At 36.2% G+C, this 14,991-nt stretch overlaps 1 protein-coding gene across 3 annotated transcripts in view; it reads right to left on the bottom strand.

The window, feature by feature from the left end:
* Positions 1-14,991, bottom strand: part of LOC106058702 (unconventional myosin-VI-like) — a 53,207-nt gene that overhangs the window by 33,909 nt on the left and 4,307 nt on the right. Inside the window, exon 1 of one of the 3 annotated variants that reach the window (XM_013216185.2) lies at positions 5,540-5,643. The exons of the other annotated variants lie outside the window; for them this stretch is intronic. The gene's annotated coding sequence lies outside the window, so the exon portion shown is untranslated. Of the gene's footprint in view, positions 1-5,539; positions 5,644-14,991 lie in introns of those variants that run through there. 3 annotated transcript variants of the gene reach the window in all.

The following is a 14,991-nucleotide window of genomic DNA, read 5'->3' as shown; positions in this document are numbered from 1 at the left end:
ATATATATATATATATATACTAGACATATGTTACCCGCGACCCGCGGGTCTTTATTTGCGCATTACTGTCGATATAGTCACTGAGAGTGTATTGTAAACAATTAAATGAAATAATAATGTAATAAGTAAAGCGAATGTGTCAATGTAAAAATAGTGTGAATGAAGCTATCAAACCAGAATAGCTAATAGGCTTAAATCCATTTAAAAAAAAAATAAAACATTTGCTTGTAGGCCTACATATATTTGATTAAAATTTGAGATGAATAGACTAAATTTTGTATTTTCATGTGTATAAAGTATAAAGTAGATCTTGAGGTAGACGTAGATCTAAATCTACAGTAATCTAGAGTTCTATGCTGCGCATGCGTGAACTTTTTTTCATGAATGAATATAGGCCTATCTCAACACGGCTACGCAGCTTTAGCGAACAGCGAACGAATATATTAAAAATGCCTTAGAAAAACAAATTTGAATGTTAATTGATTAAAATATGAAATGAATGGACAATGATTAGTATGTTTATGTGTTAAAGCATAAAACTATCTTTGCGAAAAGAAGTTTTATCATCTTATAGTTCAATAAAAGTTTTAGACCTAGGCCTAGGAATAGACTCAGTAGAGAGATGTGTTAATGTGTAACCATTAGGTAATGTCTAATGAAATAATGTTCGCCAGGAAATCTGTAGTCACAGATATCAGGAACTAATTTATGTAAAAAATGCTTTTGGATAATCTAGTGGATTGGATTTAGATGTATGTTAAACGTAGCTAATGATCCTTTCACGTTATTTCTGTTTCGCTACGAAAATAAAATTAGTTTTGAGAAAATGGGTTTACCCGAAGGAAGTCGATACATTCTTATCTATTAAAAACGAAAAGAGCGATAGCTTTATTAAATGAATGGGATTATAAAGTGAATAATTAAACGAAATAATGTTTAGTACGCGATTCATGAATGAATATAGATCTAGGCCTATCTCAACTCGGCTTCGCAGCTTTCGTAAACGAATGTAGCTTTAGAAAACCAAATTTGAATGTTTATTTGATCAAAATATGAAATGAATGGACTTTAATTAATATGTTTATGAGTTAAAGTATAAAACTATCTGTTCGAAGAGAAGTTTTATCATCTTAGAGTTGAATTAGAGTTTTAGATCTAGGGATGGGATTATAAAGTAAACAATTAAACGAATTAATATTTAGTACGCGATTCATTACTGAATTGTCTAATGAAAGAATGTTCGTCAGGAAATCTGTAATCACAGATATAAGGAACTAATTAATGTAAAAAATGCTTTTGAAACACAAAATTGAAGGTTAATTTTATTATATAATGAAATCAATGGATCTTCTTTTGTCTTTTCATGTGTCAAAGTAAAAAACTATCTGCGCAAAGTGTATTTCTTAAAATTAGATCTAGGTCTAAATCCTTTCTATCTTTTCTCATGTCAACATTGTAGACATGGCCTAGATCCATAAAATACTATAGCTGTAATAGAGTCGGACAAGTTTATTTTTTTTGAGGGTCTTACATTTGTTTTAGGGCTACAATACATTTACTAAGGTCTAAGTTGGTACCCAAGGAACATTCCTGTCTAGTTTTATCAAGATTGGTCAAGCGGTTTTGATGTCTATAAGTAACATACATACATACATACATACATACATACCCCTCACATTCTACTTTATAATATACAAGAATATTCCCAAAATGACTTCGGGTATATAACCTTCCGAAATTATTTAACAGAGCGAGGTTCGGCCACCTGGTACAAAAATATTCTCAAAATGACTTCGGGTATATATCCTTCCTTAACAAATTATTCATCCGAGCGAGGCTCGGTCACCTGATATTGGGATTATAAAGTGAATAATTAAACGAAATAATGTTTAGTACGCGATTCATGAATGAATATAGATCTAGGCCTATCTCAACTCGGCTTCGCAGCTTTCGTAAACGAATGTAGCTTTAGAAAACCAAATTTGAATGTTTATTTGATCAAAATATGAAATGAATGGACTTTAATTAATATGTTTATGTGTTAAAGTATAAAACTATCTGTTCGAAGAGAAGTTTTATCATCTTAGAGTTGAATTAGAGTTTTAGATCTAGGGATGGGATTATAAAGTAAACAATTAAACGAATTAATTTTTAGTACGCGATTCATTACGGAATTGTCTAATGAAAGAATGTTCGTCAGGAAATCTGTAATCACAGATATAAGGAACTAATTAATGTAAAAAATGCTTTTGAAACACAAAATTGAAGGTTAATTTTATTATATAATGAAATCAATGGATCTTCTTTTGTATTTTCATGTGTCAAAGTAAAAAACTATCTGCGCAAAGTGTATTTCTTAAAATTAGATCTAGGTCTAAATCCTTTCTATCTTTTCTCATGTCAACATTGTAGACATGGCCTAGATCCATAAAATACTATAGCTGTAATAGAGTCGGACAACTTTATTTTTTTTGAGGGTCTTACATTTGTTTTAGGGCTACAATACATTCACTAAGGTCTAAGTTGGTACCCAAGGAACATTCCTGCCTAGTTTTATCAAGATTGGTCAAGCGGTTTTGATGTCTATAAGTAACATACATACATACATACCCCTCACATTCTACTTTATAATATAGATATATATATATATATATATATATATATATATATATATATATATATATATATATATATATATATATATATATATATATATATATATATATATGACAAAATAGTGGATCGCGTAAGTGTTACGCATTCTGGTGCCAAAATACGCATTTTGACCATCAGCGTTACGCATTTGGACTTTTTTTGGTAGGCAGGTCTGCTGAAATGACACAAGTCCTCTGTTAGTTTGATCATAGTTTGATGGATTATAAACATCTTACTTCTTTGCCTTATATTAAATGGTCCTTCTGTCTAATCCACTAGGTTTATCTAAATATCATTGATATATCGTAACATGTCATCAAAATAAAAACTAGAATCTCTGCAACTGGTTTACAAGTCAGAAGTCATCAATAACACTTGCCATTTAAAAAAAAAACAACAATTTAGATTACTGATTAGTCAAATTAGTGACTGATTATTCGATTCATTTAGGCCTATAATTTTTTTTATGTGAATATATAATGATCCTTTACACTTTGTGACTTTACTAGTAGATCTATACTTTGGAGTAGACTTGTTTGTTGAGCTAAAGTCGGAAGTACACATTGAATTTTACTGTGATCTACTAGTCAAATGTAGTGATCTACTAGTACTACTAGATCTAGATGTAGAGGGAGTAGGCCTATCTCTGTCATATCGTGATCAGTAGGTGGCTGAAGTTTTATAAATCTATTCCATGACAAAAACCCTGGCTAGATTTAGATCTACTGGTCTAGACATCTAGATCTAACTAGAATTAAAATAGAAAACTGAATTAGACTAATTAGAGAAGTAGCTTTCTGGATCTAGATAGAACTAGAATCTATATATTACTAATATTAGATCTAGTTGCGTCAAACGCTTAATTTTTGGTTGTTGTTTTTAATAAATGCACATAAAATACATTGTATTTTGGCAATAAAAATACCCAGTTGGTAGTCAAGTAATTCTAATAATTAATTAATGAATGACTCTATCAGTATTTGTTTTAGATCTATCAGATTCATATGACTTATTATTTATACTTATTTTATATCATTCGTCCAAGAAAATCTAGCTCTAGATCTATTTCATTTTAGATTAGGCTATAGTTGTTTTGTTGTTGTTGTTTTTTGTCATTTTATTTAGGCTACAATATTATCAAGATTAACTTTTTCTTTGTTTCCCACGAGACGTGTATGCCTATAGCCTAGTCCTTTCGATAATAAAAAAAAAAACCATTAGAAATGCGTAGCTTGGAGTGTCAAAACTGTATTAGGCCTCCTATTTTATTTCGTGCAATTTAGTATATCGTAACAAATACGCATTTAGCGGAACGGTAGACAGGTCTTCATCCAGATTTAGTGTAAATAAACCAAACACAGAAACACTGAAAGATTGTATTTTCGGAATTTAGATTCTATTTTTTGGAAAATAAGTGGCATTTTATAGGGTGACCGAAAAAAATAACTTTTGTGACGATCTCTTATTCAGGGAAATTGTATCTATTTTATCTCTTATTCAGGGAAATTGTATCTATTTTATCAGATAGTCAGAAAATGGATAAAGTTTTTACAGATCTAATAAAATATAGTGTGGGGAAGTTTTACTCTCAATGAAGGTCAATCCAAGTGGCTCTCGGAGTAAATTTCTTCTTTGGCATCCTCATCGATTTTTCAAAATGGTATGGTGCGCGAAAAAAGATGCGCGACGGCACTTCGACTCTCTTTGTCTTTGTAAAAAACTCGAAGCTGGTGTTCCATTAGTATAGTTCCATGTCTAGATCTAATCTAGTATATTATAGTCTCCAGATATATTTATACTTGTTATGCTCTTCTTATTGAAGTTATTATAATAGAGTGCCTCTATTGGCGAGATTATACAGAAATGAGTTAGACTTTAATAGAATAATGCATTCTCTGTTTAAAAAATGTTTTACATGTTTCGGAGTTCCTTCAGAGTTTATTTTCTAGTCCAAACTCCCGCTAGCCTCAGGACGAGGGGGGATGGGAGCGGGCAGGGTTTGAACCCGGGACCATCTATAAATCCAAACGACAGTCCAGCGCGCAAACCGCACGACCAGGACTCCCTCAAGAAAACATACAAATAGAGCAGTGAGATTCATAACAAACGAATCTTCACGTTTGATTAGAGTAACAAGTAGATATAGATCTAACACCATTAAATAAAATCATTTAGAAATCATGCATTCACTGCCTTCAGGATAGAAGAGTTAAAAGTAAAGTAGCAATTATACATAAACAAACACTGAACAATATAATCTTCAAATACAAAATTTAAACCTAATAAAATACTCAGAAAAACACAAAGATATATGAACATTCCTTTTTCCATATGCCAGGACAAATTTGTATAAATGCTTCTTCTTTCCAAGTAGTGCTATTAGTTAGGCCTATTAGAGCATGAAACTGGTTGCTTGAGTCAGCCAGGAAAACCAATGACTTGGCAGAATTTAAATCATTGATTAACATGCATGACTAGATAGACATTGGGGCACGCGTAGGACGTAAGCATCATCATCTTTTGAAGTAATGTCTGTATTTTATAAGATAAGATAAGAATGAGTGATAGTCTATATTAAAAGTTCATATTGCTACAGTAGATATGTGTTAATTATTGACGGTTGTCTAAATAAAACGTCTTTCAATTAGCCTAACCTTGTTTTTTTTTCCTCATTAATATCTTATAAAATCTTAAAGATCTGTACTAAGTAGGCCTATTAGATATATATACAGTGTAGTACTAACAGTAGGAAAACCTATGCATTAGACAAGTTAGACTAGAAGAGTTTTAAGTCTGTATATATAATTAACATGCACGACTAGATTAAAACGAGGATACGCTTGTGGCGTAATTATCTTCTGCAATGTACAGGATATACACTTACAAATCAGTGTAAGCACATGATTGCGTCCTCATCACAGAAATGGATAAACTAACCCCACACATAGACTAACCTCCACACTCCGCACACACATATGAATAGGAAGGAATACTTCACCTATAAATGAATCTATCACTGACGTCTTTTACTTCTGTCCAGGAAGATGAGCGTCTCACTCGTAAAGATAGCTCAAGCGATATGAGAGAGGGGCATGCCTATATAGCGTGAGTAGATCTAAGTAAGCCCTACCAAAGTTATGACTTTTTTTTTTTTGGCTATGGCAACGTCAGGCCTACTATTCAATAGGGAATCTAGTCAGTAAACCAATCTGTACATAGGTCTAATCTTCTTTTCTTCTGTAATCTGTACATAGGTCTAATCTTCTTTTCTTCTGTAATCTGTACATAGACCTAATCTTTTCTTCTGTAATCTGGTCTATAAATGGCCTATTAATGTTTGCATGATAATGTATAAGCCTATAAGCGAGAGGCCAGGGTTTCAGTACAGGCAAAGAGGATTTGAACAAACTGAGTTTGATGATGATGTAAAAATAATATTGAGAGAGGACTCGTCATATGTGGCGACAGTTGTTTTTTTTTCAATGTAATTCCGATTGTCACAAAATGTTTATTATCAGGCATGAATTTGTAACAATTATTGAAAAAAAAAAGTTAGACTTCATAAGAAAAGTGTATGTAGGACGGAATAGGCAAAGAAAGAAATACTGACCCACCTTGACTTTATTTGACTTTAGATGACCTTTTTTTTTAAAGGATGGGGTGAGCTGTAGACACCGGGAGAATGCGTTTGTGCATTTAAGAATGAGAAACACTCTAATTCTAATATTAGTTGTTTTTAGCTGTTCTCTGTGATGTGTGCTCGTGTGTGCTTTTATACATAGGGCTAGGCTTAGGACCCCCCCCCCCCTCAAAAGTTCTGGATCCCGGCTAGTGCTAGAGTGTAAAAAAGATCATAATTCTGGAAGCGAAATGAGAATGCCACCTCCCTTGCTTGTACTACTTCATTGAAGGTTGAACCACGAAGACTAGATTATAGGTCAACAGTTTTATAAAGGAATAGACAAGACGTTTGTTATGTAATGTAAATCCACACAATCCTGATGCAGTCCCAGCTGCGATGGGCAGGACACGTCTGCAGAATGGAAGACCGCCGCATCCCTAAACAACTCCTGCACGGCCAATTAAGGGAAGGGAAGCGCTCGCAAGGCGGACAAAGAAAACGCTTCAGGGACACCATTAAAGCTTCTCTGGAGGTGTTCAGCATAGACCCAGACAGAGCATCATGGCGTCGCGCTGTGAAAACTGGCGCACAGGTTGCTGAGGAAAAGAGAACAGCGTCTGCAGAAGAAAAATGCCAGAGAAGAAAAGCAAGGCCAATAACACTAGCTCCGGCTTGCCCAGTGTGCAGCCGAACATTCCGGGCTCACATAGGTCTCACCAGCCACACGAGGAGGCACAAAACCCCAATGCAAAGCCCTCAGCCCCCTTGATGACAAAAGTGGTCATCATCGAACCACGACGGACGAACTATTTAATGTAAGTAAACTAATTATAGCCTTGAACTACAACGTATTGCTTTCAATACAAGCGTTCTTTGTTCTGGATGACACGTTTTAAATAGTTGGGGTTGGGGCTGATGTGGGCGCATTTTTTTTTTACATGAGTGGAGTCGTGAATAGATTTGTTAAGCTCTTCAATAGCTCATAGCTTAATAGGCCTACTACATATGTAGGCTACTTATGTGTTAGGTCACTTTTTAAGACTGATGTAGAATAGAAGTAAAACAAGAAAAACATTTTAAAAAATACCTAGGAAAACAACAACAACAAAGCTTATATTAAGTGTAATTGTATCAATTAGTTTGAATCAGTCATGCCATTCAATTTACGCTTAGACTCAAGACAAGCTCATGATAGACGACATCGAAATCATGTTAGAAACTAATCTACACACTAGTGTCTTGGAACTGTTTGGTTAGAGAGTCCCGGGAATTTTTCACTCTCATTTTTTCCTATATACCGAGAAATATAAACACCAAAAGGAACATTACATGTAAGCCACTTCATCTATACACTCTACAACCAAACTCTATCAAGCTTCCACTAGTATGTTTTGCTTTCTTCACCTGAACTCTATAAATTCTAATCTCTGGTTTGGTATTGGGGCTAGGTTTGCGTTGCTTCTTATATCACAACCGAATCATCCCTGCCAGATGAAACGCATAGCGGGTTTGACAAATCCTTTCATCTAAATAAATAGTGCTTTCTATTAATAGCTTCCAGGTAGCCTACTCTTTTTTGTTATCAACTGACCTATATTTGAAAGATCACAAAAGTGACACGGCGATGACGAAATCCTAGTGTGCAGTCATGTGTGTAGTGAGTTACCTATAACCTTCTATTTATTTAAGACTGTCGCTGGCAAGACAAAAATAATTTAATGTGCGGGCTTGACCCAGTCATCTCATTTATATGATACATTAGTAAGGTTCCCCTTTCAGACCTTGTGGTTTATAGATGATGTAAGGTCATCTGTTTCTGTGGCCTACGGTTAACGAGGGTATCATGTGGCCAGCACAACGACCAACCGTCTTTACTTTTCCCCAACTTATGTCAGGTACCCATTAGAGCTGGGTGGACTCAGAGGCGCCCAAAGATCCCGAAATTAAAAATCCCAGTCTTCACCAGGATTCGAACCCGGGACCCCCGGTACATTACTCACACACACACACACAAATACCGCACACATACACCATGACATGTGATCATCGATTTAGTCTTATGTTATCGCAAAGAGATTTTATATTCGAACAACAGAATAAGCATGTCAAGGACAAGTAGACGACTGATAGATCCTCTACCATCCGGTCTGGACTAAGAACGTATCAGAAAACACTTATTTAGAATAGAGTACGTGTCTATTCAATACTTGACATCGGAAGAGTTTTCACTTACTAGTTACACCATAGACATTGAGAAGGAAAGTTTATTCAAGATACGAGTCCTGGGATTTCTCACTCGTATTCGGCTATGCCAGTGACAGCATATAAACATCACGAGCACAGACGTATCGAATACACTCGCTGTGTTCTTCCAATAGAGTAGCCTACTGGAGTTGCTATAAACTGGATCTGTGGATGTCGGCTTGTTATCTCTTGAAATGTCAGCTCGACACGTAGTTTACCATTGCTCTAAGTCACCAGTGCTCACGAGCTGGAGCTCTAGTAGTGGGTGTGTTAGTTTGAAGTTAGTATGAACAGGTCTCGTCACTAGCTCTACTTCTAATAGCAGCTTACAAGATAACACGACTGAGTCGTTGTATCAAGAAGGGTATGGGGGGACTGAGAGAGTGAAATGAGTTGCTTCACGGTACTGTTACATAAGAAGAGCTAGGTGGAAGCGTGTAGTAAAAGTAAGAACATAATAAAACAAGTCCAGACATATTGAATCAAATATTTGAACACTATCGTACGCTAAGGTAATTATCTCACCCTATAGTCAATTTTCAGCATTTATATATATAATTCTCTTCATGGCTCAACAGTTTCGACACTAAGAGGTAAAGGAAAGATCACTTTTTTATTTCTGCAAGTCGGACTAGAGTTACCTCATAAAAAGAAAAGGGGGGGGGAGTAGTATTCAGCCGTCACTAAATAGCAGGGCCGGACTTAACCATTGTGACCAAGAAGTCATGGAAAGATCACTCTTTTATTTATTTCTACTCCACGTAACTTTAGCGGCGAAAAAAAAGAGGGGGGGGGGGAGAGAGAACAAGTTATCTACTCTGTATTCACCCGTCACTAAATAGCAGGGCCGGACTGAACCGTTGTGGGACCCTATGCGAAACGGATTTCGAGGGCCAAGTTTAGGTAGGGATACGGGTCATAAGTGAAAATTAAGAGTTTATATTAGAAAATAAATTCGTCTTTGCATGTTATTCACTCTTTACTACGTACAGAATTACTTTACGAGCCTTGCGTGTAGCGAAGTCATACAGTATATCATAAAAATTCTATTTCCTACATAGATCATGCTCAATACCAAATGTTTTAATTTATCTACGATTATTGTTGACCTAAAGTAATTACTTATTAGTGTGAGGCGCGAGAAGCTTCTTTTACCAGATTGAATGACACACAAAATGATAATTTTCGTCTATATCTTTCATATGAGTTTTCAAAAAATGTTAATAATTTCCGGAGATTTCCAGGACTTTTTCGTACATTTTGCAATTTCAGGAGATTTCCAGGAGGTCGCGGGAAATCTGTAATAAGTTATAAAATGGTTTAATTTAATAATTTACACCTAAAAATAGCGCGGGTCCTATGAAAGTGCGGGGCCCACTGCGGGCGCATAGGTAGCAGTGGCCTAAGGCCGGCCCTGCAAAACAGCGGCGTATGCTACGCCGTGGGTCGACTAGTAAGAAATGTAAAAGCATGCTTACTAACTATCGGAATCACATGGACGTATTTGGGATAAGATGAGTTTCCCCTAATCTAAATCTCACTTCTTTATTCCCCTTCTACATTCAACTTGGGTTACCAAAATCTATTTGGCTCCGTTTAGCTAGACTAGAATGAAAGTGTATACCCTTCATCCAGTAAGGGGGTCTGAGGGGAGCGATGTAAGTTTCCCCAATGGAGTCCGGAGCGGAGCCCCTGCTCCAAGCGTTTAACAGCGTTCTGAGCCTCAGAAATTCATCTTCCTGGCGTTTACAACACACTTTTCCCAATACCTTTTAATCACTATAAGAAGAGTCCATGTCAAAAAAGAAGGTGAGACAGGTCACTACAGAACACAAATTAAGTCAAATAACGAAGGAGGCAGCACTGTCCAATAGGATCCTAGTGCGCGACGAACATTAGAGGTAAATATAAAGCACGTATGTATTGGGCAAGATCATCGTATGGGAAACTTTTCTTTTTTTGTTTGCTACGTACAAGTCGTCAACAGAGCGATGTATGAGAGTTTCGACTTAATTAAGAACAAAGTCGAGAAAAACGGCATTTTGATTTTTTTAATTTCAAAAGTTTTAAGTTGATATTGTTGCAGATTTATCTCGTAAAAACGGTCTACATTGCTAGACGACTTACTTAGAAGACGAAACAATGTCTTTTGCTTAAATATATAAAGTCAAGAAAAACTGAACTTATTCTAGAAGTAAATCTTTTAGTCCTCTAGATATATCTAATATATACTGTGCTCTACTATAAAAAGTAACTCTTTAGAACTGTAACCTACAAGAGTCGATAAAAAAGGTTTTTCTAATAAATGAAAATGCATATTTCTGTTCAAACAGTAGCCTATGGTATTACGAATTCCTTATCTGTAACTTGAGATGTAACCTTATAAAATGAAGTGACTCTATCCTTATTTTCCTTATAAACCGCGGTTTTCTGTAAAAAGTATTTCTAATTAGAACTAAAGCTAACTGTAACTTGATGCACACCCTATCAAATCTAGTCACGCATGTTAATCAGTGACTTAAACTCTGTTAAGTCATTGGTTTTCATACATGCTTCTTCTTCCCTAAATCCGTTGAAGCATAGTACGGGTTGCCTGAATCAGGCAGAAAAAACAACGACTTAGCAGACTCTAATTAGCATTCAAGTCTACACAGACACGTTGTTACACGTAGGGCATAATTATGTTCTCTTTTCTCTCTAATTGATAAGATAAGATACACACACCATTCTGTTGTAGTTGTAGTAAATCAAAGTTCTACAAATCTCAATTATTCAGAATGAACTACACTGAGTTCATTAACCCCCTTCCCCGCCCCTTTTCCCTTTGAGGATCTTCGTGCCGCATAAACGTTAACTGATTACACCCAGGACGGTATCATCTTTTAACAGGGTCAACAACATCAGTGCAGTCAGGGGCGTGGGTGAATTTTATTAATCAGAAGGGAAAGGGTAAAAAAAACACGAAGTAGCACGTGTGTACCTTTTTCTACCCTACCTCCCCATCCAAGCATCAAACTTTGAATTCGTGCCATTTTCAATGTGTGTGTAAAGGGGGGGGTGACTTCTTTACCGTATTTTATAAGTCATTTGCTGAATAAAAAGATATCAGTGGTTCTCAACATGCAATGCATGATGTTTTGGCGCAGCCTACCGCTCAGTCTTAAAGCTATCGCCTCTTCCCCATTTCCATACTTATTCAATACAGACAAGGAACTCCTAAAAATCATCCCCTTAATGTTTTGTTTTTCTCATTGAGTCATAAAACATATTTATTATTGTACTTATTTAAAATCAGTATTCTGATTTTGAAATAATATTCACAAACCCAATAGGCCTACTATAATTATAATTCAATTTAGAATGAATGGTTTAAACCAGTCATGGTGACCTACTTTGCTCAATAAGGTTCTGGCAAATCGACCTTTACCCTCTGCAGACAGAATCTAATCAATAAGTTCCCGTCAAAAAGACTGAGCCAAAGAATTACATCTAAGTACCATTGGAAAGGCATTGTTTATGTTACCCACAACGTAACGTAAGAAATACAGGACTTCTGTAGAATGCCAAAGCAATTTCTATTTCAACTATCTGTAGAGTGCCAAAGCAATTTCTATTTCAACTATCTGTAGAATGCCAAAGCAATTTCTATTTCAACTATCTGTAGAATGCCAAAGCAATTTCTATTTCAACTATCTGTAGAATGCCAAAGCAATTTCTATTTCAACTATCTGTAGAATGCCAAAGCAATTTCTATTTCAACTATCTGTAGAATGCCAAAGCAATTTCTATTTCAACTATCTGTAGAATGCCAAAGCAATTTCTATTTCAACTATCTGTAGAGTGCCAAAACAATTTCTATTTCAACTATCTGTAGAGTGCCAAAACAATTTCTATTTCAACTATCTGTAGAGTGCCAAAGCATGTCTATTTCAACTATCTGTAGAGTGCCAAAGCATGTCTATTTCAACTATCTGTAGAGTGCCAAAGCAATTTCTATTTCAACTATCAAGTCACCAACTGAACTTTATGAAAGTGTCTTCATTAGTGTCAAGGTCATGAGTAAAAGTCGTCGTCCAAAGAAAAAGAAATGGATTTACTATTTGAAACGTTCAACACTTGCCCAGGGCCGGCCTTAGATGATTGGAGGCCCTAGACAAAGTGAATTTGGTGGCCCCAAATAAAATAGAAAAAAAAAAAACACCACCACACAAATAAAATGACACAATTTCCATTGTGTGGTTGAAACAATGCTGACAAGTAACGAAACAAACATTTGTCCGCTTTTCTGTAGCGTTTGCATGCACTATACTAGAAATGACGTTTTGACATATTTACCAACAAGAAGCAACAAGGCTCTAACATTGGTAGTCGAATAAATAGATCTTAATAGTCAACAATAAACTTTGGGTTATAATAGAGACTTAGAGCTAGGTTAGTAGACACAGATCTCAGCTAGACCATGAGTTATAATAGAGACTTAGAGCTAGGCTAGTAGACACAGATCTCTGCTAGACCATGAGTTATAATAGAGACTTAGAGCTAGGTTAGTAGACACAGATCTCTGCTAGACCATGAGTTATAATAGAGACTTAGAGCTAGGCTAGTAGACACAGATCTCTGCTAGACCATGAGTTATAATAGAGACTTAGAGCTAGGCTAGTAGACACAGATCTCTGCTAGACCATGAGTTATAATAGAGACTTAGAGCTAGGCTAGTAGACACAGATCTCTGCTAGACCATGAGTTATAATAGAGACTTGAGCTAGGCTAGTAGACACAGATCTCTGCTAGACCATGAGTTATAATAGAGACTTAGAGCTAAGCTAGTAGACACAGATCTCTGCTAGACCATGAGTTATAATAGAGACTTAGAGCTAGGCTAGTAGACACAGATCTCTGCTAGACCATGAGTTATAATAGAGACTTAGAGTTAGGCTAGTAGACACAGATCTCTGCTAGACCATGAGTTATAATAGAGACTTAGAGCTAGGTTAGTAGACACAGATCTCTGCTAGACCATGAGTTATAATAGAGACTTAGAGCTAGGCTAGTAGACACAGATCTCTGCTAGACCATGAGTTATAATAGAGACTTAGAGCTAGGCTAGTAGACACAGATCTCTGCTAGACCATGAGTTATAATAGAGACTTAGAGTTAGGCTAGTAGACACAGATCTCTGCTAGACCATGAGTTATAATAGAGACTTAGAGCTAGGTTAGTAGACACAGATCTCTGCTAGACCATGAGTTATAATAGAGACTTAGAGCTAGGCTAGTAGACACAGATCTCTGCTAGACCATGAGTTATAATAGAGACTTAGAGCTAGGCTAGTAGACACAGATCTCTGCTAGACCATGAGTTATAATAGAGACTTAGAGCTAGGCTAGTAGACACAGATCTCTGCTAGACCATGAGTTATAATAGAGACTTGAGCTAGGCTAGTAGACACAGATCTCTGCTAGACCATGAGTTATAATAGAGACTTAGAGCTAAGCTAGTAGACACAGATCTCTGCTAGACCATGAGTTATAATAGAGACTTAGAGTTAGGCTAGTAGACACAGATCTCTGCTAGACCATGAGTTATAATAGAGACTTAGAGCTAGGTTAGTAGACACAGATCTCTGCTAGACCATGAGTTATAATAGAGACTTAGAGCTAGGCTAGTAGACACAGATCTCTGCTAGACCATGAGTTATAATAGAGACTTAGAGCTAGGCTAGTAGACACAGATCTCTGCTAGACCATGAGTTATAATAGAGACTTAGAGCTAGGCTAGTAGACACAGATCTCTGCTAGACCATGAGTTATAATAGAGACTTAGAGCTAGGCTAGTAGACACAGATCTCTGCTAGACCATGAGTTATAATAGAGACTTGAGCTAGGCTAGTAGACACAGATCTCTGCTAGACCATGAGTTATAATAGAGACTTAGAGCTAAGCTAGTAGACACAGATCTCTGCTAGACCATGAGTTATAATAGAGACTTAGAGTTAGGCTAGTAGACACAGATCTCTGCTAGACCATGAGTTATAATAGAGACTTAGAGCTAGGTTAGTAGACACAGATCTCTGCTAGACCATGAGTTATAATAGAGACTTAGAGCTAGGCTAGTAGACACAGATCTCTGCTAGACCATGAGTTATAATAGAGACTTAGAGCTAGGCTAGTAGACACAGATCTCTGCTAGACCATGAGTTATAATAGAGACTTAGAGTTAGGCTAGTAGACACAGATCTCTGCTAGACCATGAGTTATAATAGAGACTTAGAGCTAGGTTAGTAGACACAGATCTCTGCTAGACCATGAGTTATAATAGAGACTTAGAGCTAGGCTAGTAGACACAGATCTCTGCTAGACCATGAGTTATAATAGAGACTTAGAGCTAGGCTAGTAGACACAGATCTCTGCTAGACCATGAGTTATAATAGAGACTTAGAGCTAGGCTAGTAGACACAGATCTCTGCTAGA

Source organism: Biomphalaria glabrata, chromosome 6 (assembly GCF_947242115.1).
Source record: "Biomphalaria glabrata chromosome 6, xgBioGlab47.1, whole genome shotgun sequence".
Taxonomy (NCBI): domain Eukaryota; kingdom Metazoa; phylum Mollusca; class Gastropoda; family Planorbidae; genus Biomphalaria; species Biomphalaria glabrata.
The sequence above is the reverse complement of the archived record's forward strand: the minus strand, read 5'-3'. Positions and strand labels throughout refer to the sequence as shown.